General features: G+C 43.1%; 1 protein-coding gene across 1 annotated transcript in view; it reads right to left on the bottom strand.

The window, feature by feature from the left end:
- Window positions 1–206: 206 nt before the first annotated feature.
- Window positions 207–27967, bottom strand: part of LOC124788002 (prolactin-releasing peptide receptor-like) — a 308967-nt gene continuing 281206 nt past the window's right edge. The window contains exon 2 of the mRNA XM_047255044.1: window positions 207–439. The gene's annotated coding sequence lies outside the window, so the exon portion shown is untranslated. The remainder of the gene's footprint in view (window positions 440–27967) is intronic.

Raw genomic sequence — 27967 nt, 5'->3', positions numbered from 1 at the left:
TGCTATAATGCCTCTTGTGACTCGCTTTTTCGTCGATGTTCAAACGCCATTGCGACGAAAAAACATTAAAAATTATTTTTCTTTTTCTTCAGCATCCAACCATTCGATCCGGCCTCTCGGCAATTTCACTTACATCTACTTCGAGCTTAAGCCGTCATCTTAGTGTTGGGGGAGGTTACGTGACAAAATCTCCACAAACAAAATAGTAGCTTTCAATCCTTTATTTGGCTCAAAATACACGGTCGCTAAATAAGTTTTGTTTTCACAGTTATAAGGGCTAGGATCAGTGGGAACGTAGTGAGTATCGTGATTTTTGTCAGAGGCGGAACAATTGCAGCTGGAGGTCGAGGTCTACGAGCGAACTCCCGGGGCTCAAGCGGAAGCTTCGCGCGCCGACTGACGTCCTCCATCCAGACTGCCCCTCGCATCTCGGCCGCACCTGCGAACAGAGGCGTAGCAGGGTAAGCGATAGGTGCCGAAGAGTCTGAAACCGACATTGACAGAGATACACACTAACATAGAACACTAAATATTTTGAAAAAGACATTCGTATATATGGTACCTTCGGTATTTTATTAAGTAAAATGAGTAGACGCTGAAGGAATTAGATTAGGAAATGAAGCACTTAAAGTGGTAGAAGAGTTTTGTTATTGGAACAGGAAAGTAAAAGACGACGGTAGAAATAAAGAGGATATGAAATAGCCGATGGAAGTAGTACAAGAAGCTTTTCTGGAACAATTCGTCGCACGAACAATAACATTACATATTTGTCCTCGGAGTTTTTCCTGGTGGCATGCTATAGTAAAATCTTCTCGGTTTACTAGCCGTGGCCGGCCAGTGTGGCTGAGCGGTTCTAGGCACTTCAGTCTGGAACCGCGCGACCGCCACGGTCGCAGGTTCGAATCCTGCCTCGGGCATGGTTGTGTGTGATGTCCTTAGGTTAGTTAGGTTTAAGTAGTTCTGAGTTCTAGGGGACTGATGACCTCAGATGTTAAGTCCCATAGTGCTCAGAGCCATTTGAACCATTTGATACTAGTCGAGTCACTCCGAATAGAACACTCGGCTTTTCGATAGCTATCCTCGCCATCGTCATCAAGAGTTAAAATCACTGACTGCCCGGCTTATATAGATGTAATAGCAGCGTCTGGAACCTTTCGGAGATGGCTAGAGAGACGCTTACGGGGAAGGCAAATTGGGCACCTCCCACCTCCAAACTAAGAGATATTTTACGCCTCATTAAAGACAACATAGGCCTTCGAGTTCCTGGGGTGTATGGTGTCTCCTGTGAATGTGCTAGCATCTACATAGGTCAACTATTTGTACTGTTGTGGATTGTTGTGCCTTGCATTCGCGACAGGTCAAAAAAAAGAACCTCAGAAGTCGGCCCTGGGTGATCATTGCATACAAAACGGGCATAAAACACAGTCCCAAAAGACGGTATTTCAGGCTCAAACGCCATCTTAGTGGGATTCCGCTGTAAAAGAAGCGGCCGAAATTAGTGTGACAAGCAACAATTTAAACAGAGACCAGGGGTACACACTTAGTAGGGAATGGGAGAGTATTTGTGGATATTGAGCGAAAGCAAAGACGTTGGCTTCACGCTTGTCGGGACGCGGGAGCAACAGTTTCAAACACGGCGCCGGCCCTTCGCGGCATCTGACGTCACTCTTTCCTGAGTCGGTACGAAGCTGCTAGGAGCTGCCAAAGTTGCCATTAGTCACTCCGGTTCTCTCTGGAAGGTTCCAGGCGCTGCCATAGGAACTATACAAGCAGATCGCCGCTCCAGTCTCGGCAGTCAGTGATTTTAATTCCTGATAACGATGGTGGAAACCTCGCGAGTTTTATTCGGAGTGATGCCGCCTGTTAACCGATAAGATTTTTTTGAACACTGAAATAAATGACCTCTGGATAGAGAAAGAGCTAGAATTGATCGACAAGGGAAAGGCAATTTGACAACATGGTTCGTGAAAGAAACTGGTCTTAATCCACGACGAAACACATTATTATGATGGGCCAAGATACTCTTAACGAAGCCGCAGTGCACTCCAATGGACACAGATACGTGACACTACTTTTTCTGCAAAGTCTCCGCAAAGAACGGTCGGGATCAATCCTTCAGTTTCTCGACGACAAAAACCCGCTTCTAAGTCGCGGAACCACTCGATAACAGCTGTGTGAGCGTCTTCACCGTTGATTGTTTGAAAACATGTTCGCGCCCCCTCCCCCTACCCACCCCCACCCATCGAAGTATTTTCAGCTTGCCGAACCAACAGAAAACTTGTTGTGCAAGGTCTGGGCTTTCTGACGGATGCTTGCAAACCTCCAAGTGAAAACGCTGAAGCAAAGCTTCTGATGTGCGAGCCACGTGCGGTGTTGCGTTATCGTGCAGAAGAACAATGCTGTTGCTTAATTTTGCGCGACTCCTCTTCTCCAAAGCGTTGTGCACTGATCCCAGTGTTGCACAGCATGAACAGGCGTTAACAGTTGTACACTTTGCCATAAATTCTGTGTACACAACCCTTTTCACAGCCGAAGAAAACGGTGGCCATGATCTGATGGCGAATCTTTGCATTTCGTCCTCGGAGGCGAGGAGGCGTGTCTTCCTTTCACAGACGTTCTCATTGTTGCACGTGTGAAATTTTGGACCCATGCTTCATAGCCCGTAATTATTTCTTTCTACGGAGTAACTTTCAAGGAAGGGCAAAGACGACATAAACCTTGCGCCTTTACGTACCGTGATCGTGGAACCAAGCGCAAATACAATTTTCGACCGAGCGAGGTGGCGCAGTGGTTAGGACACTATCGCATTCGGGAGGACGACGATTCAAATTCTCGTCCGGCCATCCTGATTTAGGATTTCCGTGATTTCCCTAAATTGTTTCAGGCAAATGGCGGGACGGTTCCTTTGAAAGGCCAGGGTCGACTTCCTTCCCTAATCCGATGGGACCGATGACCTCGCTGTTTGGTCCCCACACTCAAATCAATCAACCAACCATAATTCTCGATGCTGCGGACGATCTTGGTCTGTTCATACACGAGACCCGGAAGGTAGTAGATACCGGCGAACGACTGGATGCCACATTATACCTTGACTTCTGGAAAGCTTTAGATACGGTGCTGGAACGTCGCGTAAAGAACTAAATACCTGCGTACGGAATATCACACCATTTATCTCAATGAACTGAGCACAGTATCACAGATTTTTGATACTTAATCTCCAGATGGAAAAGTAGTTCAGAGTGTCATTGTACCATTACTGTTTTCAATACATAAAAATGACCTAGTGGGTAATGTCAGAAGACTGAGTCTTCAGGAAGTCCAGTGACGAAGAAGGTACCTCACAAAAACGTCCATCGTTCGAAATTTAAGTATAATTTGTTAGTGTTGTATCGATATGAAATAGAAGAAGTACAGAATATCCAGATTCATTTAGTAAGCATTGAAGCGTCACGAAGATGTTCGCCCAACTCAAGTGGCAGACGCTGCAGTGTGGTTTACTGTAAAAAATCCGAGATCGTACGTCACCAGAATTCTCACACAATATATTTGCTTCCTTCTACTAAGATGTTAGAGAGGTTCGGAGCTCACTTGGAGCCATATCAATAATATTTCTTTCCACGCATCATAGACTACTGGAACAGGAAATGGGGTAAGTAAGGTACTCTGTGTCACACAGCATAAAACAGATATGATAATATGCAATGTGATTTTAAGAGTTACAGAATATGTTTTATAGTTTATGTCTCGAGTGTGCTCTCATACACTGATGAATCAAAACTTTACGACCACCTGCTTAAAAGCTTGTTTGTCCATCTCTGAAACAAAATACATCACTGGTTCTCCGCATCAGGAACCCGACAATTTCTTGGTCGGCTAGTGAAGGTATGTGGCATTAAATATCTACGCACAGAGCGTGTAATTAGCTTAAACAACGTGCCGTTAATAAGTTCAAAATGGCTCTGAGCACTATGGGACTTAACATCTTAGGTCATCAGTCCCCTAGAACTTAGAACTACTTACACCTAACTAACCTAAAGACATCACACAACACCCAGCCATCACGAGGCAGAGAAAATCCCTGACCCCGCCGGGAATCGAACCCGGGAACCCGGGCGTGGGAAGCGAGAACGCTACCGCACGACCTCGAGATGCGGGCCGTTAATAAGTCACAGCCGCAAAATACTAACGCGAATTCTTGACAGAGGAATGGAAAAACTGGTAGAAGCCGACCTCGGGCAAGATCAGTTTGGATTCCGTAGAAATGTTGGAACACGTGAGGCAATACTGACCCTACAAATTATCTTAGAAAGTAGATTAAGGAAAGGCAAACCTAAGTTTCCAGCATTTGTAGACTTAGAGAAAGCTTTTGACAGTGTTGACTGAAATACTCTGTCTCAAATTCTGAAAGTGGTAGGGGTAAAATATAGGGAGCGAAAGGCTATGTACAGTTTGTACAGAAACCAGATGGCAATTATAAGAGTCGAGGGACATGAAAGGGAACCAGTGGTTTGGGAAGGGAGTGAGACAGGGTTGTAGCCTCTCCCCGATGTTATTCAATCTGTATATTGAGCAAACAGTAAAGGAAACAAAATAAAAATTTGGAGTAGGAATTAAAATCCATGGAGAAGAAATAAAAAATTTAAGGTTCGCCGATGACATTGTAATTCTGTCAGAGACAGCAAAGGACTTGGAAGAGCAGTTGAACGGAATGAACAGTGTCTTGAAGGGAGGATATAAGATGAACATCAACAAAAGCAAACCGAGGATAATGGAATGTAGTCGAATGAAGTCGGGTGATGCTGAGGGAATTAGATTAGGAAATGAGACACTTAAAGTAGCAAAGGAGTTTTGGTATTTGGGGAGCAAAATAACTGATGATGGTCGAAGTAGAGAGAATATAAAATGTAGACTGGCAATGGCAAGGAAAGCGTTTCTGGAGAAGAGAAGAGAAATTTGTTAACATCAAGTATAGATTTAAGTGTCATGACGCCATGTATGGAAGTGAAACATAGACGATAAATAGTTTGGACAAGAAGAGAATAGAAGCTTTCGAAATGTGGTGCTACAGAAGAATGCTGAAGATTAGATGGGTAGATCACATAATTAATGAGGAGGTATTGAATAGAACTGGGGAGAAGATGAGTTTGTGGCACAACTTGACTAGAAGAAGGGATGTTCTGAGGCATGAAGGGATCAACAATTTAGTATTGGAGGGCAGCGTGGAGGGTAAAAATTGTAGAGGGAGACCAAGAGATGAATACACTAAGCAGATTCAAAAGGATGTAGGCTGCAGTAGGCACTGGGAGATGAAGAAGCTTGCACAGGATAGAGTAGCATGGAGAGCTGCATCAAACGAATCTTAGGACTGAAGACCACAACAACAACGTGCCGCTGATTTCCGTACGCGGTGATTGCGTCCGACAGCGACTCAGGTGGTTTCCTGAGGATTTACATCAGGCGAACCTGGTTGCCGAGACCTCAAGGTGAACTCACTACAATGCTTATCAAAACACTGTAGCACGGTCCTGGCTCCCAGACATATACAGTTATACTACTGAAAGATAACAACGCCGTCAGGTAAGCATCAAGCATGAAGGGATGCAGGTGGTTCGCAGCTGTCAGCGTGTCTTCGATTACTACCGCAGGTCCCTTGCAAGTGCAGGAGAATGTCTCCCACAGCATAGTACTGCTCCCACCAGCGTGCGTCCGTGGTGCGCTGCACGTTTCGGAAAGCCGTTCACGTCGATGGCGGCGTTTGCGGAGACGATCACCGACTTAGTGTAGCAAAAATGTGCTTCACCGGAAGAGCCGACACGTTTCCATTGATCGAATGTTGAATCCCGATGGTCCCGTGCCACTGTAATCGTAACTGACGATTCCGTTGGGTCAACGCATGAATACCTTGGGGTGGTCTGCTGCAGAGCTCCATCCTCGACAATGTAGATGAATGATGTGCTCCAAAACACTTGTGCGGACACCAATATTGCTCTCTTTCGGAAGAGATTTATCCTACTTTACAGAGCATACAAGCCTCCAAACCCCACGTTCTGTGAAGAGTCGTGGACTTCAGTAGTAGTTTCACTGTCCTACTTGTTTCCGTAAATGCACACGACAGTAGCACGTGAACATTCGACCAGCTTCGCCGTTTACGCGATAGTTTTTCATGGCTCGGCGTTATAATAATCTGCCCTTTGTTAAAGTCGTTTATCTCAATGGATTTCTCTATTTACAGCCCATATTTCTGCTAGGGTGATCCCCCACTCCCGTGTCCGCTCCGCATCATGTTCCCAAAACGCCACCAGGGAGCATCCAACGTTGCGGTGGGCAGTGGACATAATGTTTTGCCGTTTTAGTGTCTGGAGGTGAAGCGTGCACTTTAAGTTTTAAAGACAAAGAGGATGGTAGCGTTTGAGGTGTGCAACAGAAGAATAATCAAGGTAAAGAGATGCCGCATCGAATCGGGCTGAAGCAAACGAACGGGACAATGAGATAAAAAGAAAGGATTGCTTGACAGCACTTACTTGAGGCAGTAAGATATAGAGTTGGTGATTAATGGTAGTGTGGACAGTCAAAGTTTTAGAGGCAGACGAAGGCTTGATTACAACAATGTTGGAATAGTTCTGGAGAGATGAAGAGACCTAAGCAGAACAGAGAAGCCAGCAGAGCTCCATCAGGCCTAACTCAAGACACAACATCGATAAGATCACAGTTCCAATGTAATTCTCTTTTTTCTGAGAGATATTAGCCATTTCATTTCCTGCATTATTGATATAACACATCAAGCAAGACGAGCGTTACACCAAATAGCTACAATTTAGCTCCTAGAAACGATGCGAATACTTGGTCTGAATTTTCCATGTTATTGAAGATCAGTCTGGTATCATTGGTCTAAAACTATCTATCAATCCTGCTGCTGTGCAGACGCGGATGCAGAGGTATTCTTCGACCATGATCGATCACAGAGCTGTGCTGTGTACCTTACGTCACTGAGTGAACTTCCAAAATAGATGTCATTTTGGAGCCCCGTCCACCTTCTTTCGTTGAGAGAACATCCAAAACTGATGTGTGTTGGGGGATGGGCTGACTCAGGAGCATTGTGTCTTGGCAGCAAACACCACTACCGCGGTCTGAGGGATACCTCTTCTCCATATACGTGATCTCTCAGGAGAGAATGCAAGCTATCGAGGTAATAATAGCATGAATATTGCCGAGCGAACTATATTATGTTCGGCTACTCGTATTTACTCCAGATCTTCGTGTATTTTTGTAACACAATTACATTTAACTTTCAGTTTTCTTGCTAGACAACAGGAGCTCACACTCCACAGAGCCTGCGAGTTTTAAATCGGAGTTTCTAGAATACAGTCTGTAATTTTATTCTGTGTGCTTTTATTATACCGTGTTACTTCTTAAATGTTTTTGCCGCTGCCCTATTGCACAACGTACATCAGACAATGCTTCTTTAATATATTGTGATAAATTCATTTACTTTTCCGGTGTTTAGTGACCTCGTCGGCGATGTTACGTCAAATGTGATCTTCCTTCCATCTTGTTTTCCTTCACTTCCTTTTAACAATTATAAAACATGCTCAAGTAATTCAAAGATGTAGTCCCCCCTGCTTATAACGTTGAGGGTTTTCAACTGGAAGTCATTGGAGTATTATTATTAACATCTTCGAGTGGTGGCATCCACTGTGACTGACCGGAACTTCACTTACCGGATCGTGGCAGTCGGCTTGTGGCTACTGCAGGTGAATTCAGATTGAATATTTGTGTGGATTCTAGGGGATAAAGCTTAGGTATCTAATTGTTGTAACCCTTCGATTTTCCTGCAGAATACTCATTTTATCAACTTCCAAATTCAGTGACTCATGGCTATATTTTTAGATTTGTCAAAGGCCTTTGATACTGCTTACTACAAAATTCCTCCGATAACGATATGCACATACACAGGTGGCAGTAGTATCGCGTACGTAAGGTATAAAAGAGAGTGCATTAGCGAAGCCTTCATTTGAAATCAGGCGATTCATGTGAATAGGTTTCCGACGTAATTAAGTCTGCCCAACTTTGAACGTGGAGTGATCGTTATAGATAGACGCATGGAACATTACAGTTTGGAAATCTTTAGGGAATTGAGTATTCTGAGATCCACAATCTCAAGAGTTTACCGAGAATACCAAATTTCAGGCATGACCACAGATCACTGGCAAGGCAGTTGCTGACGGCCTTCTCCTCTTAACGACCGAGAGCGGTGGAACATCCGTAGAGTTGTCAGTGCTAACAGACAAGAAAGACTGCGTCCAATAACCACAGAAATCAATCTGTGATGTACGATGAGCGTATCCGTTAGGACAGTGCGGCAAAATCTGACGTTCATGGGCTATGATAGCAGACGAACGACGAGAGTGCTTTTGCTAACAGCTCGACATCGACTGTATGCTGTGCCTCTCCTGAGCTAGTGACCATATCGGTTGGACGCCAGACTACCCGAAAACCGTGGCATGGTCACATTAGTACCGATTTCAATTGGTAAGAGGTGACGGTAGGGTTGGAGTGTGGCGCACACCTCATGAAGCCATCGACCCAAGTTGTGAAAAAGCCACTGTGCAAGCTGGTGATGGATCCATAATGGTGTGGGCTGCGTTTACATGGAATATACTGGATATTATTGTATTTGGCTACTTGGAGTCCATTTGCTGCAATTCATGGACATTATGTTTCGACACGTATCGCCGGGGCACAATATTCTCGACTGGCCTGACGAACAGTCTGGACAGCTCGAGTGGATGATTTCACCACCCAGATCGACCGACGTGAATCCCATCAAATACACTACTGTCCATTAAAATTGCTACACCACGAAAATGACGCAGACGCGAAATTTAACCGACAGGAAGAAGATGCTGTGATATGCAAATCATTAGCTTTTCAGAGCATTCACACAAGGTTGGCGCCGGTGGCGACACCTACAACGTGCTGACATGAGGAAGGTTTCCAACCGATTTCTCATACACAAACAGCAGTTGACCGGCGTTGCCTGATGAAACGTTGTTATGATGCCTCGTGTAAGGAGGAGAAATGCGTACCATCACGTTTCCGACTTTGATAAAAGTCAGATTGTAGCCTAACGCGATTGCTGTTGATCGTATCGCGACATTTGAAACGTCCCCTTTGAACAATTATACATAACTGTGCTTAAACTGACACACAATATTTTGTTAGCGCAACGCAATCTGGCTTTTAAAATTCCCTACAAAAGAATGGCCCTGACTAACATTAAACTATACCTTTCACAAATCACTTACCTCACAAAAATCTTCGCTACTCAAGCTACTGCAATACAGCGAGCGCCACTACTGCCAGCTAAATAAAAGATTCAAACTATGGAAGGCACTAACTACTGATAGGGATAGTTAGCAAATGAAAGATATTAGTAGAGAACAAACAATGTATTTACCTTGATATCATCATATATAAATATAGCAGTTCATGACAAATTTCAAAACTCCGCCATCTCTCTCCCCACATCCACCACTGCTGGCGGCTCACCTCCAACTGCGCAACGCTACGCGCTGTTCACAGCCAGCTGCCTAACACTACAATGGCGAGTATTACAACAATGCAAAGCAGACACAGACTGCCCACAGCAGAGCCAGTGATTTTCATACAGAGGTGGCGTTACCAATAAAAAAACCTAAACAGCCTACTTACATAGAGAAAACATAAACAGCCTACTTACATAGAGAAAACATAAACAGCCTACTTACACATTGCTGCTCGCGTTGGTCGAGGTCCAACGACTGTTAGCAGAATATGGAGTCAGTGGGTTCAGGAGGCTAATACGGAACGCCGTGCTGGATCCCAACGGCCTCGTATCACTAGCAGTCGAGATGAAAGGCATCTTATCCGCATGGTTGTAGCGATGGTTCAAATAGCTCTGAGCACTATGAGACTTAACATCTGAGGTCATGAGTCCCCTAGAACTTAGAACTACATAAACCTAAGTAACCTAGGGACACCATACACATCCATGACAGAGGCAGGATTCGAACGTGCGACCGCAGCGGTCTCGCGGTTCCAGACTGTAGCGCCTAGAACCGCACGGCCACTCCGGCCGGCCTGGCTGTAACAGATCGTGCAGCCACGTCTCGATCCCTGAGTCAACATGTGGGGACATTTGCAAGACAACAAGCATCTACACGAACAGTTCGACGACGTTTTGCAGCAGCATGGACTATCAGCTCGGAGACCATGGCTGCAGTTACCCTCGACGGTGCATCACAGACAGGAGCACCTGCGATGGTGTATTCAACGACGAACCTGGCTGCACGAATGGCAAAACGTGATTTTTTCGGATGAATCCAGTTTCTGTTTACAGCATCATGATGTTCGCATCCGTGTTTGGCGACATCGCGGTGAACGCACATTGGAAGCGTGCATTCGTCATCGCCATACTGGCGTATCACCAGGCGTGATGGTATGGGGTGCCATTGGTTGCACGTCTCGGTCACCTCTTGTTCGCGTTGACGCCACTTTGAACAGTGGACTTTGCATTTCAGATGTTTTACGACCCGTGACTCTACCCTTCATTCGAACCCTGCGAAACCCTACATTTCAGCAGGATAATGCACGACCGCATGTTGCAGTTCCTGTACTGGCCTTTCTGGATACAGAAAATGTTCGACTGATTCCCTGGCTATCACATTCTCCAGATCTCTCACCAATTGAAAACGTCTGGTCAATGATGGCCAAGCAACGGGCTCGTCACAATACGCCAGTCACTACTCTTGATTAACTGTGGTATCGTGTTGAAGCTGCATGGGCAGCTGTACCTGTACACGCCATCCAAGCTCTCTTTGACTCAATGCCCAGGCGTACCAAGGCCGTTATTACGGCCAGAGGTGGTTGTTCTCGGTACCGATTTCTCAGGATCTATGCACTCAAATTGCGTGAAAATGTTATCACATTTCAGTTCTGATGTAATATATTTGTCCAATGAATACGCGCTTATCATCTGCATTTCTTCTTGGTGTAGCAATTTTAATGGCCAGTAGTGTACTTATCGACCATAGTCGAGAGCTCAGTTCGTGCGCAGCATCCTGCACCAGCAACACTTTCACAATTATGGAAGGCTATAGAAGCAGCATAGGTCAATATTTTTGCATGTGACTTCTAGCGACTTGTTGAGTCCATGTCACGTCGAGTTACTGCACTACGCTGGGAAGATGTACGACGTATCTCTGACACGATATTAGGAGATATTCCACGCCTTTTGTAACCCCAATGTAGAATCATTGGGAATAAGAGAAACTGTCAACAGCTTGTTCCGATCATATCTCAGACACAGCGTACTAACGGTAGTAGTAGTAGCACAGGCTTCGCATAATGAAAATTTTTAAGTTAAAAATATGTCAGATTCCAAGTATGATAACACAGGAGTCCCTCAGTGCGCCTTGTTAGCAATAATACTGTTTTGGGTATGCATCAGTGACTTACTAGACTACGTTAGATGTGGCGATAAATTCTTTGCTGTTGACAGCAACATTATAATCATAGATTAAACAACAACTTTTTTATGAATCAATTTTGACTGTCACTTGAGTTGGCATGAAGGCAAAGAATCACTGGCATATAAATTATCATCAGCTTGTGACAGACAGTGGCATATTCTTAACTAATACTGCTGTATGCACTCTATCTTTAGCAATGAAACCATTTTCTTGGAGGTCTACGCACAAAACATGAACATAGTTTTCAAATTGCAGGAAAGTACCATTAAAATAATAACTAAAGCTAGTACCCTGGCTCCCTGTAAGGATCTGTTCAAACAGTTTGGCTTTCTAACTGGGCCACTGTAGTACAGTAGACACACCATTCTTCTGAATATGCTTATATGTGTGATTATGTATTCAAATTTGAAAGATATGTGTTTAAGCGTAACGACTTTGGGTGACGAACGGTACATATTTTTTTCGTTTGAATTTTTACTGCATTACACTGCCCTGCATATTGCTGTTGCTGTTTTCTCTACTACTTATGATGGCTATTCCTTAGGCGAAATCGTTCAGCGATAATTTCAGATTATTCGCGACTGATCGCTGCATTCTGCAATTTGTGTATCGAACGGTCGCTGCACACAGAAATCCCATGGGTTCCAATATAGATATACCGATCTGTTATGCACATCAAGAGAAATATCAGCAATTAAGTCATAACCAGCGGCATTCTTAATAAGGAGATAAGAACAAGGCTAAACTATATTTAGCAAGAGTAAAATAGCACAAAACACAAAACAACGTTTTCCACAACGGAATAAAAATGTAGAGTAAACGGCACGAGGTGATTAAAGAGAAAAGTGAAACTAAATCTCAGTTAACGCACACACTCACACTCACTCACTGGTCATACCGGACTCGAGAGTCCATTATCACAGCAACGTATTAAGTTAACGCTCACATCTTAAGTAATTCACAGTTCAATGTCGAGGATTATTTAGATAACATGCAATGCGGACTGGTAAAAATTTACGTTATTTATTAATAAACTCAGTACCTTATCCATCTACAGAAACTATAATTGTTAAAAAAATCAGCAACCAATTACACGAAAGAAAATTCATTTATTTAACGGATTCAGCCAGCTAGTGCTCTTGTTCAGAGGTCTGTACAGTAAAATATACAAGTAAGTGGAAGTTAGATACGAATATTAGAAAATTTAAGGATGAAAAGTTTAAAATTTTAAAGATCAAGAGATAGCACATGTTTAGAATTATCGCATTATTAGCAAGCCTTAAAAAATAAACAGGTATGTGCAGCATAGTATCGTGGTACTATAAACATACAAGAACAATCTCGCCCAGCCCAAAGCGCTAAGGTTATAACTTGAAATTTGGAGAGCGTTTGTATAGTGTGCTGTAGGCATCGTTCAAGAAGGGATTTTTCGAAATTTCGCCCCTAAGGGGACGAAAAACAGGATGAGGAGTTTTTTTGGAAAATGTCACTATTAACGCAATTTTGAAGCTAGAACTACGAAAATTGATAAATCTGTTCTGGCCAGAAACAAAGAAATACATGTTTCAGCATTTTTGGATATTCAACTCAAATGGAGGCGAAATAGCCGGTGAGTTTTACTGAAAACTAATCCTTATTATGGGACAATTAAAACAAGCTATATCCATAAAAATTGATATTTGACTTCTCGGATAAAAAAAGTACGTGTTTCAGTGCTTACGGATATTCATATCCAGATGGGACGAAATATGAGAAGCTAAATCTATGAAAATATGTAATTGGCTTCACGGTTGGGAATAAAGAACAACGTGTTTCAGCGTTTTTAGAAATTCAACCCCTACGGGAGTGAAATTGTTGATAAAATTTTTTATGAATATATTTCATCATGAAACCGTTTTCAAATAAATTTAAGGAACTTTTTACATGAGTTCTCGCTGCAAAATAAAAAAAAAATACGTGTTTTAGGATTTTTTTGGAAATTGAAGCCCTAAGGGGATGAAATAGGAGATGAGAATCTTATGAAAATATTTCGTTATATGGGAGCATTCTTAGAACGAAATATATGAAACTTTTTATTTAACTTCTAGCGAAATACGTGTTAAAGGCTGAAAGTTACTATGGAAATATCGCCATAAGAGCTCAAAAGGCAGTTTTAACAAAGACCTCCAGCTCTAGCTGGTCAGAAGTAGATCTGGAGAAGACTGGAAGACTGTGCTTCTATGGCCTTCATTAGCGTGAAAAGCTTAGAAGATGTTGCAATTTGTGAACAGCACAAAACTTCAATTAAAGGATAAAAATCTTTGAAGAGCATACAGTCAACGAGAGTGAAGCAGTGGGGCTAATCTAGTATGTAATACAATAATAATATGCGTTAATGCACAAAGAGTTCGTAAGTTCATACATATGGATGTAGTATATGGTTAGATATGGTATAAGGACAACAGACAAAAAGTGCAGATCCCATGCAAGAACTGGAGCTTATCAATTGATATCGTGCATATATTCAGGATGCTCTCAGAGTGGGGATAAAAGGAAGATAAAGTAATAAAACAAAAACTTATGCACCTGTAGGAGCCATAAAACATAGGTGAAAATGCAAGTGGGCATAACCGGTGTCTAAACTAATATATAATATCCTACATGTTGATGATACATAAAATAAGTTAAAGCAAGCAACATGGGGCACACTGGAGGGGAAGTACAGGAACTAATCGCCGAAACAGGTGTACTGGGATCCGTAGCGTGCTACCAGGAAATCCTTCGATGAAAATGAAGTGCGAAGCATATTCTGGGGACGGAAGCTGTAACTGCAGCAATTGGAGAAACAGTTCTCAATCAGTATCTAATATTAATGGTCAGATAATGACTATACAGAAAAGGAAGCTTATGCACCATATTGTATACTTCATACTTTAATGGATCGTACAGTGATATCCCATTAGCAGGATCTGTGACAGACTCAACTTTTTCAGGTGGGTCACAGTGTCAACACGAAATCCAAAAGCGTTACGTGTGTGTGTGTGTGCGCGTGTGTGTGCGTGGGCGTGTATTTGTGTTTGTGTGTGTGCACGCGCGCGCGCGCTCGCGTTTGTATGCTTCTAGAGCGGTGCAGAGTAGTGTGTCTGTGTGTAGCGTGGGCAGTGGCCAGTGCTGTGATACTAATCAATAGTGTAAATGTTGATATTAATGTGGCCGAGCGGTTCTAGGCGCTACAGTCTGGAACCGCGCCACCGCTACGGTCGCAGGTTCGAATCCTGCCTCGGGCATGAATGTGTGTGATATCATTTGGTTAGTTAGGTTTAAGTAGTTCTAAGTTCTAGGGGACTGATGACCTTAGAAGTTAAGTCCCGTAGTGCTCAGAGCCATTTGAACCATTTGATTTTGATATTACTTATGGATGCATTGCTAATAATTTTTTTTTCTTTTTCGATTGAAATGACGAGTCAGATATTTTATTGATGTTCTACCGATGATTTACAACTGACTATGTATGTACTCTTCACAGTTATTTGTAGAATTCTGTGTTTTTTCATAATTTTGACGTTTTGTTACGTCACGTATTTCTTCCATAATTTTATTTCTTGGCCACCTCGTGAGTTCTGTTCCAAAATTTTTCTTTGTGGTAGGCTGTAAGTTATACAGACTTGCTGTGCTTTAATCAGTGCCCAAAATTACGTTTTCCCTTTCACTGACTGCTTTTCAAATGTTCTCACCATTTTTTGTGTACCTGGTCCTCGGCGGGTTTCTCCAAATGTACATTTATGTCGCTTAGGATATTTCTGCCTGTCGTCAACAGTCTGGCATGTGATGCTTTCACAGCAAAATAGGAATAGGTTCCACATGAACGTCCTACAGTTTCTTTTCCGTTTCTCTATTACAAAACTTATTCTTTATTAGTTGCTTTCTCACCATTGAAAGCTCGTTTTGCAGTTGCATTCCTTATCCCAATATTCAAGATTCTTCTCTTGTCTTCTGTAATTAAAGAACTTTGACATTTTTTCAATTTTTCACATTTTGTTTCGTTATTTTTATAATTACTCATAACTTTTTTACTTAGTTTTCAAGTGCAAACTTTTCCCGAATGTCTGTAACAGTATTCAGGATTCCTTTGGTTTTGGATGATAGATATCTCTGTCTGCAGACAGCAACTTCAGTAGCGGTCGAAGGCGACATTCACAACCGCACAGAAGGTGGAAAAGTCTTCCTTTCTGAAAGAGAAAACAGCACCTTCAGTATCAGCATAGCGCAGAAGACACAGGCTATTAGTCTGGACTGAGACCGAATGTATACTGCCTAGGACGACGATATGTGTGATAGTAACGTGATGCAAAAATCACAGGAGACTATCACATTATTTCCTAAGTAGAGAAACCATGAGAAGCACAGAGAGTGATATTGATTAATCTTTATAAGTTTCTTCATAACTTGCGAGTGGTAGTCTGAAACAGCTCACCATCTCCATTTCGAACAAACGTACAGTGGGGTTTGTAATCCCGTCTGTCAACCCCGTTTCTGGTTTTCTTTGGTTTCACTCAGTCATTTCGAGCGAATGCTGCTACTGCTTCTTTAAACTCATCGCTCACGACAAGATTTAACCGTGCCCAATCCGAATTTGTGCTTAGTATATAGAGATCCGAATTCGTTACAGACGAATGGAAAGACTGGTAGAAGCCGACCTGGGGGAAGATCAGTTTGGATTCCGTAGAAATGTTGGAACACGTGAGGCAATACTGACCCTACGACTTATCTTAGAAAATAGATTACGGAAAGGCAAACCTACGTTTCCAGCATTTCTATACTTAGAGAAAGCTTTTGACAGTGTTGACTGGAATATCCTCTTTCAAATTCTGAAAGTGACAGGGGTAAATTCAGGGAGCGAAAGGCTATTTACAATTTGTACAGAAATCAGATGGAAGTTACAAGAGTCGAGGGGCATGAAAGGGAAGCAGTGGTTGGGAAGGGAGTGAGACAGGGTTGTAGCCTATCCCCGATGTTATTCAATCTGTATATTGAGCAAGCAGTAAAGGAAACAAAAGAAAAATTCGGAGTAGGAATTAAAATCCACGGAGAAGAAATTAGAACATTGAGGTTCGTAGATGAAATTGTAATTCTGTCAGAGACAGGAAAGGACCTGGAAGAGCTGCTGAACAGAATGGACAGTGTCTTGAAAGGAGGATATAAGATGAACATCAACAAGAGCGAAACGAGCATAATGATACGTAGTCGAATTAAATCGGGTGATACTGCGAGAATTAGATTAGGAAATTAGACATTTAAACTAGTAAATGAGTTGTGCTATTTGGGGAGCAAAATAACTCATGATGGTCGAAGTAGATAGGATGTAAAATGTAGACTGGGATTGGCAATGAAATCGTTTCTGGAGAAGAGAAATTTGTTAACATCGGGTGTAGATGTGTCAGGAAATCGTTTCTGAAAGTATTTGTATGGAGTGTAGCCATGTATGGAAGTGAAATGTGGACGATAAATAGTTTAGAGCAGAAGAGAATAAAAGCTTTCGAAATGTGGTGCTACAGAAGAACGCTGAAGATTAGATGGGTAGATCACATAAATAATGAGGAGGTATTTAATACAATTGGAGAGAAGAGAAATTTGTGGCACTACTTGAGTATAAGAAGGGATCGGATGGTAGGGCATATTCTGAGGCATCAAGGGATCACCAATTTAGTATTGGAGGGCAGCGTGGAGGATACAAATCGTAGAGCGAGACTAAGAGATGAATACACTAAGTACATTTGGAAGGATGTAGGTTGCAGTAGGTACTGGGAGATGAAGAAGCTTGCACAGGATAGAGTAGCATGGAGAGCTGCATCAAACCAGTGTCTTGACTGAAGACCACAACAACAACTATAGAGACTCGGATTTCGAAGTCATTCTCTCTTCTTCCTCTTTCGCAGTCTTCCACTGATCCACAACATCGAAGACAAGTATGCATACGGACTGAATGAAAAAAAAAACGTAGTGCCCTAGGACGTAACTTTACGCTTAATCTTTTTCTCGCGGTAGAAGCCATTATTGACAATTTGTCCTCAAATTCTGACGATAAGTGGGCGTTTTTTCCCTACACTGATAGTCGTTTTTATATGTTTTTTATGGTTTTTGTGTATTGTGCCACCCCATTAATGTAGTCTCTTTTCATCTCTGAGGTCGGGAGGCCAGGATGGAGGGTGGAGGTGGCGAAGCCGAGGAGGGGTTGGGGGTGCTCGAGTGACTCTTGTTCACAGTACAAACTTTGCTCTCAGCGAGTTTAGGATCCGAAGTAGGCGTACGTGACTCGCTTATAGAGCAAACGGTTGCCCTAATTGAAATACGAGGAACTGGGAATTGAAATCTGATGAACTGCAAACCGAAATGGAATAACAAAAGAACGAAAAGGACCAAAAGTTGATATTCAGATATTGGAAACATCGCTACTTACGGAGCACGGGAAAGTGGGTAATGTGCAAGCGTCACAGAAACTTGTTGTTTACACTAGAGATGGACTTTCGGAGGCGAAGTTGTGGCATCTCGCACGCTGGACCGTGTGCCAAATACCATGAGACAGATTACGCGTTCGCAAAATCAATAATAGACACAACAGAGATGAAAGTTCTGAAATGGTATGGACGATAGACGATGGCCAAACGAAGTGTGGCAGTGGATCCCAGAGGTAAGAAGAAAGCGTGGACGACGACTTAGGTAGAGTTCGAGTCGAGGGATGCAGGGCGCGGTGGATGACGGAGGGCTGCAAGAATGAGTGGTAGGATCGGAGGAAGTGCAATACGGGGAGCGAGGAGCGGCGCCAACCGTATAATACCCGCAAAGTGATGGTGATGAAATGCAGCACCCCATACAGATAAAAGTGGGCCTACCGTTAGGAAAACCTTTCAGAGTACGTTATCTCTCATTTTTATTACGACAGTATCTTTCCTTCGCGTATGACCCTTCTTCAAAGTTGAGAAACCCATTTGTCTACCAGCGAATGACTTCAACCATTATAGAAAAAAGGGCATCTGCAATCTCAGTTAGCATTCGGCGCGTGCAGTAAAAGACACTTATCATACTTCAATGATAACTGCCAGTCGTAAAAATGCACGTATATTTTCCCCGAATATCATGCGCTTCTTACGTCTTAGAAGTTTTTTTTCCTGTCTTTATCGTCATTCCATTCTCGTGGCCCAGCAAGGGAATGAGGAGAAATTGTCATTTACCGTGTTGTATCCGCTCTTTGCCCAGAGAAATACAAACTATTTAAAAGTTGTTAACAATCCATAGAAATCATTTGAATTATTTATTGTTTGTAAGTTAAAACAGCGGTGGATATCCATGAGTTGTCTTACAGAGAAAATGATACACTACTAGCCATTAAAATTGCTACACCACGATGTTGACGAGCTACAGACGCGAAATTTAACCGACTGGAAGAAGATGCTGTGATATGCAAATCATTAGCTTTTCAGAGCATTCACACAAGGTTGGCGTCAGTGGCGACACCTACAACGCACTGACATAAGGAAAGTTTCCAACCGATTTCTCATACACAAACAGCAGTTGACCGGCGTTGCCTGGTGAAACGTTGTTATGATGCCTCGTGTAAGGAGGAGAAATGCGTCCAATCACATTTCCGACTTTGATAAAGGTCGGATTGTAGCCTATCGCGATTGCGGTTTATCGTATAGCGACATTGCTGCTCGCGTTGGTCGAGATCCAATGACTGTTAGCAGAACATGGAATCGGTGGGTTCAGGAGCGTAATACGGAACGCCGTGCTGGATCCCAACGGCCTCGTATCACTAGCAGTTGAGATGACAGGCATCTTATCCGCATGGCTGTAACGGATCGTGCAGCCACGTCTCGATCCATGAGTCAACAGATGTGGACGTTTGCAAGACAACAACCATCTGCACGAACAGTTCGACGACTTTTGCAGCAGCACGGACTATCAGCTCGGAGACCATGGCTGCAGTTACCGTTGACGGTGCATCACAGACGAGCGCCTGCGATGGTGTACTCAACGACGAACCTGGGTGCACGAATGGCAAAACGTCATTTTTTCGGATGAATCCAGGTTCGGTTTACAGCATCATGATAGTCGCATCCGTGTTTGAGGACATCGCGGTGAGCGCACATTGGAAGCGCGTACTCGTCATCGCCATACTGGCGTATCATCCGGCGTGATGGTTACACGTCTCGGTCACCTCTTGTTCGCATTGACGGCACTTTGAATAGTGGACGTTACACTTCAGGTGTGTTACGACCCGTGGCTCTACCCTTCATTCGGTCCCTGCGAAACCCTACATTTTAGCAGGATAATGCACGACCGCATGTTGCAGGTCCTGTACGGGCCTTTCTGGATACAGAAAAAGTTCGACTGATGGCCCGGCCTGCACATTCTCCAGATCTCTCACCAATTGAAAACGTCGTCACAATACGCCAGTCACTACTCTCGATGAACTGTGGTATCGCGTTGAAGCTGCATGGGCAGCTGTACCTGTACACGCCATCCAATCTCTATTTGACTCAATGCCCAGGCGTATCAAGCCTTTTATTACGGCCAGAGGTGGTTGTTCTGGGTACTGATTTCTCAGGATTTATGCTGCGAAATTGCGTCAAAATGTAATCACATGTAAGTCCTAGTATAATATATTTGTCCAATGAATACCCGTTTATCATCTGCATTTCTTCTTGGTGTAGCAATTTTAATGGCCAGTAGTGTAGTTTTCTTGGTAATTATTTTGATACGGACTGATCGGTTTCATTGCTATTTAGTATTACTGATCATGCTGGTGCTGCACCGTTCCACTGCTGTCAGAGAGTAGGGTTGAAAAAAATGCTAAATTTCTTATGGAGCGTCATGGAATATTCCCTCTGCAGCCCTTGTAGTTTCGTTAAATTTCGTTTGGTGGCAGCCCTATACGTAGCCTCCAAAATGACGTCTGCAGCGGAAATGCGTTCCAAGGAGAGAACTCTTACTGAGTTTCTTTTGGCGGAAAACCAGACCATCGCAGATATTCGTAGGTGCTGCAAAATGTCTACGGACAGTTGGCAGCTATGGCACATCTTTATGAACCGTTTAGTATTTTAAGGAATACTCACAATTTTGAAAGTAATTCTACACATGTTATGAAAATAACTGCATTCCACTGTGTTATGATTTAAATTGTCGTGTTGGTCAAAGACAAAGCATACAGTAAGGATGTAACGCTCCTGGTTTGTTTGAAGTTTCATTATATGTATATTGTTATTAACTATAACTCGTTCAGTCCATTCTACTCTATTCCCTTCAATTTGTCTTTACGATTAATATCGCGATTACTGCCTTCGTACTAATGAACGGCCGCGTGGGGTAGCCGATCGGTCAAAGGCTACTTGCCACGATTCGCACGGCTCCCCCCCCCCCCCCCCACCCGTCCGTCCGTGGTTCGAGTCCTCCCTTGGGCATGGGTGTGTGTGTTGTCATTATCGTAAGTTAGTTCAGGTTAGATTAAGCAGTATGTAACCCTAGGGACCGATGACTTCAGCAGTTTGATCTCATAGAACTTACCACAAATTTCCAAATTTTCTGATGAATGTAAGTGTTTCTGATTGAAGTAGCAACGACTGAAAAGATTCCTTCAACCTTCTTTACGTCTTTTCCTACCCTATACTGTTTCTAAACATGAGAGGTAAATGTGTCCCTATAATTGCACTAATGAAAGGTATTGCGGTTTTGCGTAACGCCATTAGCTTATTTTCATTCTTAGTAGCCACTACTTGTATCTACCCTTCAACAGTTCCTGCGCGTAGTTTATTTGGTTTCGAAGCCCCATACTTTATTGGGTTACGCGGTGCCGAAGCTATGCAGTAAATTTGGCTTCAGCAGGGATCTGTATGTTTGTCTTACGAAAGAAAATAGTTTGATCCAAATATGAGTAAAAGGGAAAGTATTTCATGCAGTCTTTGGTAATAATTCAGAGTTATTATTTGACTCAGGCAACCATTTCTCTCAATTGCGACTAATTTATGGCTGATACTATTGGAATATCACTGCAACCTATAAAAGAAGGGTTTAATGATCTTCTCGTTATGAGATAAATTCAAATAATAATAGCGATCAGTTATTCAGTGAAGAAAGGCACGGTGAGTGGTTGGGCGAGGCCCCTGGCATCATCGCAACAAAGTCGCGCGAACGTGTGGACACTCTCATTTGAGTTGATCGACGGATCACAATCAAACACCTTGCTGCATAACCAACGCTGTTGGTAATGCTGACACACTCAACCGCCAGTTGGGGTACTCAAAAACGTGTGCTCAGTAGGTATCTCGCTTCTTAACGGAAGACCATAAAGTGCCTCTATTTGGCTCAATAAAGAATTCACTCCGCGGGAAGGGAGACGAGGATGATGGGGAGTTTATTAATGCAGCAAGACGTTGGCTCTGACGTCGACCAATAGTGTGGTACCACGCAGCCAAGCAGGTCCTTCCAGTAAGGTGGCGTAAGGCAGTCGCGTTAAACGCAGATAATGTAGAAAATTAGGGTCTTTTAGCCAAATGAATGGGGAATAACGTGGTGTATTTGAATCCTGAATAAAACCAACCCGCTTTCAGGAAAAATAAATTTGGTGCATTATTTGTTGGAGGCCCCTCGTACTTATCGTGTTGGGTTATGTGAGACATGATCCATGTATGTAGCTTAACTATGAACTGTAGGCCGATGTACTGAGAAATGTGGAAAACATTTGATATGAACCCAGTAAGAAAACTGAGGCAGTTCTGTTAATATCATGTTTAACGTATAGAATTGTTGTCAATAAGAAATTAAGAAAAGTAGTTTAGGCGCATAATCGGTGCCATGGGATAATTGAGGACTAAATTTCTGAAATTGTACTGTCGGATACGACTTGAGGCTTAACTGGACAAAACACATTACGAGAAGAAACGTGCTGTTAAAACAGGTTGTTCTTTCTTTTTTGAGTGAGTAGTCGTATTGCGGAAAGGAGACTAGGCGAACAGAGAAGAAATTGTCGTGACCTCACTAAATAGGGAGCTTGGTGCCAATATGTGACAAAGTCAGATGGACTATCTAATCACTGACAATCGGTGTGAAAAGAAAGATGCACCTGTATACTGCTGTGTATGTGGACAAAAGATGATACTCGGACACAGAAAAAAAAAAAGATGTAGAGAGTTCCTTCTCACAGTTGTGTGGTTGTTTCTGGAGAGATATTGCCGACTGCCCGTGACGAGACTGCGAAAAATAAAACTTGTCCCGCAGTAAAGTAAGTCGAGGTCAGCCCGCTTCCCACTGTGCAGCTAGTTTCAGAACGAGCAGCCAGAAGCTCGGTTAGTTAGGCCAAGCAGGAGAGCCGTAGCGGTCACACACTTGAGTCGCAATGGGCTGGTGGCTGGTGGGGTAACTAGCAAAGTTGCCGGCGCCCGGAACCCACGGCAGACGACCCAGCCAATTGGAGCGTTCTGTTGCCGAAAATTACTCCGCTCGGCTCCTCTCATCTGCTTCCCAGCTAGGCGGTGGGCACTGGACGTATCGTCGGTACCCAGTGCCGTGAAACTGTTACTGTCATACGAGGTGAGCCAAAATGGACTAAACAGTTTTGGAATAATACAGAAATTTATTGAGATAACTTGTAGAATCGAAGATGTGTCATTTTGTACCAAACAACCGCAAGTTTGACATAAAAGTGTCAAGTATCATTTTGGTTCGATGTGACTACCATTTGTGATGCAACAAACATCTCAGCGGACTCAATTTTTTCCCATCTATGGTGCAACGAATCGGGTGTAACTTGTGCAGCTGCAGCGTGGATCCGATTTTTCAGGTCGGCTAAATCGTTCGCTAGGGAACGAGCAAACACAAAGTCTTTAATGAAACCCCAGAGAAAGAAATCCAGTGGTGTGAAGTCTGGAAAGGGAGGTGGCCATGCGATTGGCCCTTCACGACCAGTCCATCGACCCGGGAAGCGATTATCGAGAAAACCTCGAGCTTCCGTAAGGGAATGAGGTGGTGCACCGTCTTGCTAGTGGTAACTCATTTATTTCAGTCATCGTCATCGATTTGTGGAATTAAAACGTTTTACAGCACATCCAGATAGACAACACACAGCGAACACGCTCGGGACCAGTGAAAGCAGCCATTTTAACTGTGCAGTACACTGGCGCTAGTGGTGATGGAATGGGGTACTGATGCACTACGTGAATCAAACTTGAGGTTGTTTACTCAGAAATGACACATCTACCGAGTCTGTAAGTTATCTCAATAAATTTCTGTATCATTCTAAACTTATGAAGTTCATTTTGACTCCCCCTGTGTAGACTGAATATACTGAAATCGTACAAATTATGTCGTAGTGGACATCAAGCTATTATATTGTACCTAAGATATAAATCTTCATGGTAACCCAATTACAGAGATTTTTGAACATGGTGTAAGAGTACATATACCCTATTGCAATGCCGGAAGGAAAAGTAATACTGTCAAGGACGAGATAATTTTATTGACATATAAGGTGAAAGGTAGTTCTCCATGTAGAAGTATATGATAAATTCAAACCGAATGGAATCTAACCCCTCCCCCCCCCCAGTAAAGGATGCCCCTAAGAGTTGCATCAGTTCAAAGTGTTCCCCCCCCACCCACCCCCCCACCCCCCATACAGACAATACTCTTGCATGCAGACCATCATAAAGGTGCCGAATGACAACATGTGCCGGCCGCAGTGGCCGTGCGGTTCTGGGCGCTACAGTCTGGGGCCGAGCGACCGCTGCGGTCGCAGGTTCGAATCCTGCCTCGGGCATGTATGTGTGTGATGTCCTTAGGTTAGTTACGTTTAATTAGTTCTAAGTTCTAGGCGACTGATGACCTCAGAAGTTAAGTCGCATTGTGCTCAGAGCCATTTGAACCATTTTTGACAACCTGTGACGGTTGTCCCAAGCGTCGTGCACCTGTTTTTGCAGTTTGGGAATGGTTCTCGAAGGGTCGAGAGAACAAATAAGTCTCCACTTCATTGCGTCCCGTATGTGTTGAATTGGCGAGAGATATGGTGATCTTGCTGGCCAGAGCAGTTGTTGCACCTCACGAAGAGCATATTACATTGCAGCAGTGGTATGTGGACGTGCATTCTCCTGCTGGAAAAGGTGCTTCATCTACCTGTAGAAGAAATGTAAGTAACGAGGGATAACAGATTGCTCAATGTAGCAGGTACTGGTTACTTTACCCTGGAGAAACTCCAGTGTGACTGCAATTTGTAATAGATGGCCCCCAACACTTTGAAGCCCGGAATGGGAACTGTGAACTGTTTGTAGTTTTGGGCGGAAGCATTCTGGAGGAGAGAGCCCACGGAGTATACACCCTACCCTTGTACGTCCATCATTTGCATACAGGCAGAACCTTCTCTCATCACTGCAGGCAACAGAGCGCCATTCCACTCCAATCAAAACTTCCACGACACCAGAGTACCCCCACTAGGTGGTGTCAGTGGTAGCCTGGCCAGAGACTTACGTGATCTTAATCCTTCTGCAAGCAGATGCAGGAGTAATATGTTCCCGGATTCCGCCCATGCGTATTGTTTGGTCGGCCACCATTGTTCGCATAATGCGTCGATCTTGAACTGCGTCTACACTACGCGGACGTCCAGAACCTGGTTTATCGGTGTGGGAATCTTCCACAGACCACTTTTGAAAGCAGCGGCACACCACCGATACACTGTGCCCAAGATGTGCAGCAGTCCGCCGATACGTCCATCCAGCTTCCCGCAGGCCCACAATGCGACCCTATTCATCTGGCAGAAGCTGTTCAACAGCTGTACGCACTCGTCGTCCGTGTGGTATGGTTGCACCCTAGGATTAATGTTACAAACACTGTTCACCTCTAAACTCAGCACAGTTACTGCCTGCCGAGACAAAACAGAGGGCACACAGATAGCACTTCTGAGCGTCATATGATCGCCAATGACCGTGACAAATGAAGCACTAACAGTGTAACCGCTCATTTCGCACATATTATACCTACTTGCCACTCAACACAGTCCTTCAGGGTGTTGCATTTTCTTTGCAGCAGTGTATTTAGAAATCCCACCTCTGATTTTTTAAACAATCGATCTCCCATGCGTAAAGCAGCTCCCTTTAAAAAGAAACAAGTTTGTCATTTATCTCAATGTTTATTACGTCGTATCTCCTGTACTATGTGTTGTGCACTTATAGAATTTCGCAGGTAAATTCACTGATTTATGTGGTTACTGCATCAAAACTGTGATGCGAATACATTTCTTAGTAAAGAGGGGGTTATAAGTGAAAACGTCATGCTTGATGGTCAAGTTATACTGTATAAGCAGCGAGTAATGTAGCAAGCGATAAACCTGTTTTCTTTTCATTATTTTGTGGTGGTTGATAGCGAGAAAAGGTTTGGATTTAGTTTATATTGTGTGTAAAGTTTAGTAAAAGTCGCTAACTGCTCTCATTCTCAAGACACATACACGCTTTTTAAAATAAGAATATATATCTTAATGAGCGAATTGTGACAGAATTATAAATTTCTTAATACCGTCAGTAATTACATGAAGTATTGAAAATGAGGTTTCATTCGCCCCTGAAAGCTGTTATATAGGAAATCTGGAATTACGACACGATGCCTATTGTCGCTGTTTAGTAATACAGATCAGCCTATTGCCGCATATAGATGCAATTGGTATGTGGTTCTATAGAAGAACGCTGGAGATATGATGGGTGGGTTGTATAACTAACGTGGAGCTACTGGATCGGATTGGGGAAAAAGAAGTTTACGGAACAATCTAACTAAAAGAAGAGATAGATTGGTAGCATGCATCCTCAGGCGTCAAGGAGCAGTCAATTTGGTTGTTGAGTGAAACGTGGGGGAAGAGAGTGGGGGTGAAAATTGTATACGGGGACCTACAGTTGAATACAGTAAGTAGTTTCGAATGGATGTAGATTGTCGTAGTTATTCAGAGGTGAAGAGGCTTGCACAGGATAGATCAGCGTAGAGAGCTTCAGCAACCATTCTCCCAAATGAAGGCTACAATAATAACTAACAAACGCTATATGACGTTATAGAAACGAATATTCCAGACCAGCTGCAATAAGGTAATGTTTTTTTTATATATTTTTTACATGAAAAGGTTGTTTCGGTTTATTGGCATTATCAAGTGACATCGAGTTGGAGGTAAACTTGTCGTGAAAATATTGAAAAAAAAACATATTACCTTATTGGAGCTGGTTTGCAGCATTCATTTCCATTAAGTCTTATAACGACGTATACTAAGCTGCGGGCCCAACAGAACGTATAGCACATGCTCTTACTTGTCTGAATGTGGACAAGAAACTCATTAGGCTTGCGTGAACTGAAATTTCATACTACTTGCTTGGATACTTGTTGTGGTTAACGGTTTACAGACGTTATTTTAAAATGAACAGCAAATACTTTCCGCAAAAGATAATAGTATATCTTGTACCATTGAACTGAAACTCAGTCGTTAGGAACTTACATGATAATCATGATACAACGTGCTATGATTCTCCCACTTGATACTTCATTCACTTACGTCTTACGAGTAGTGTTCAGCAAGTAATACAACACTTTTTCTCGGCCAGTTGCAGTTGAAAAAATAGCGAATTTGCTGTGGAATATCGTGGAATATTCACGCTTCGGCCACAATAGAACTTTGCTCTACGTACAACAGCACGGCAAGTGGTCACCATCTTGTATGTAGAGCAGGGTTCAGAATACGATGTTAAAAGGTGTCACTTAGTGTGGACCCTTTCTTGAAAAGACGGAATACCCGTTATAAGAGTGATTTGAAAATGACATGAAATTCAGATGTTACGAATGTGTTTGACAATGACGCTAATCGAAATTAGCTAATCGCACGATTAAATAAACATTGCTTTACAGCCTGCTACTGACCATGTTTACATTTATTAAAGTGCACCTTCAGCCAGTAAAGTCATGGCGACGGTCTTTGGGGCCTTTGAAGGGGTTATTCTGTTTGATTTCCTCTGTCATGGTGCAACGATCAAGTCCTAAGTATATTGCTCAACCCTCACGAAATCGTGGAAGCGACTTCAACGTGTTGGGCACCACAGAAATGCAAACGAACTTCTCTTTCTCCACGACAATGCGAGGTCCCACACAAGTCTATGGACGAGAAAGGAGCTCACAAAACTTCACTGGACTGTTGTTACTCATACACCCTACAGTTTCGATCTCACAACTCCCGTCTTTCATCTTTCCTGCTCAACGAAAGATGCACTCGGCTGGAAGCAGTACTTGGAAGATGTGGAGGTTAATGATAAATCATATAGATATTACTAATGGTCATACTACCGATAACGTGCAAGTTAATTTATTGCGACACGATGCTTTATGATGTTCTCACATGATGTTTCATTCATTTACATATCATTTTGATAATGTGTTGTCTTTTGCTGTGTAACCTTCACAATTAATTGGTTGCT

The sequence above is a fragment of the Schistocerca piceifrons genome, chromosome 3 (assembly GCF_021461385.2).
Source record: "Schistocerca piceifrons isolate TAMUIC-IGC-003096 chromosome 3, iqSchPice1.1, whole genome shotgun sequence".
Lineage (NCBI taxonomy): Eukaryota > Metazoa > Arthropoda > Insecta > Orthoptera > Acrididae > Schistocerca > Schistocerca piceifrons.
Note: the sequence above shows the minus strand (reverse complement) of the source record. Positions and strands in the feature narration are given on the sequence as shown.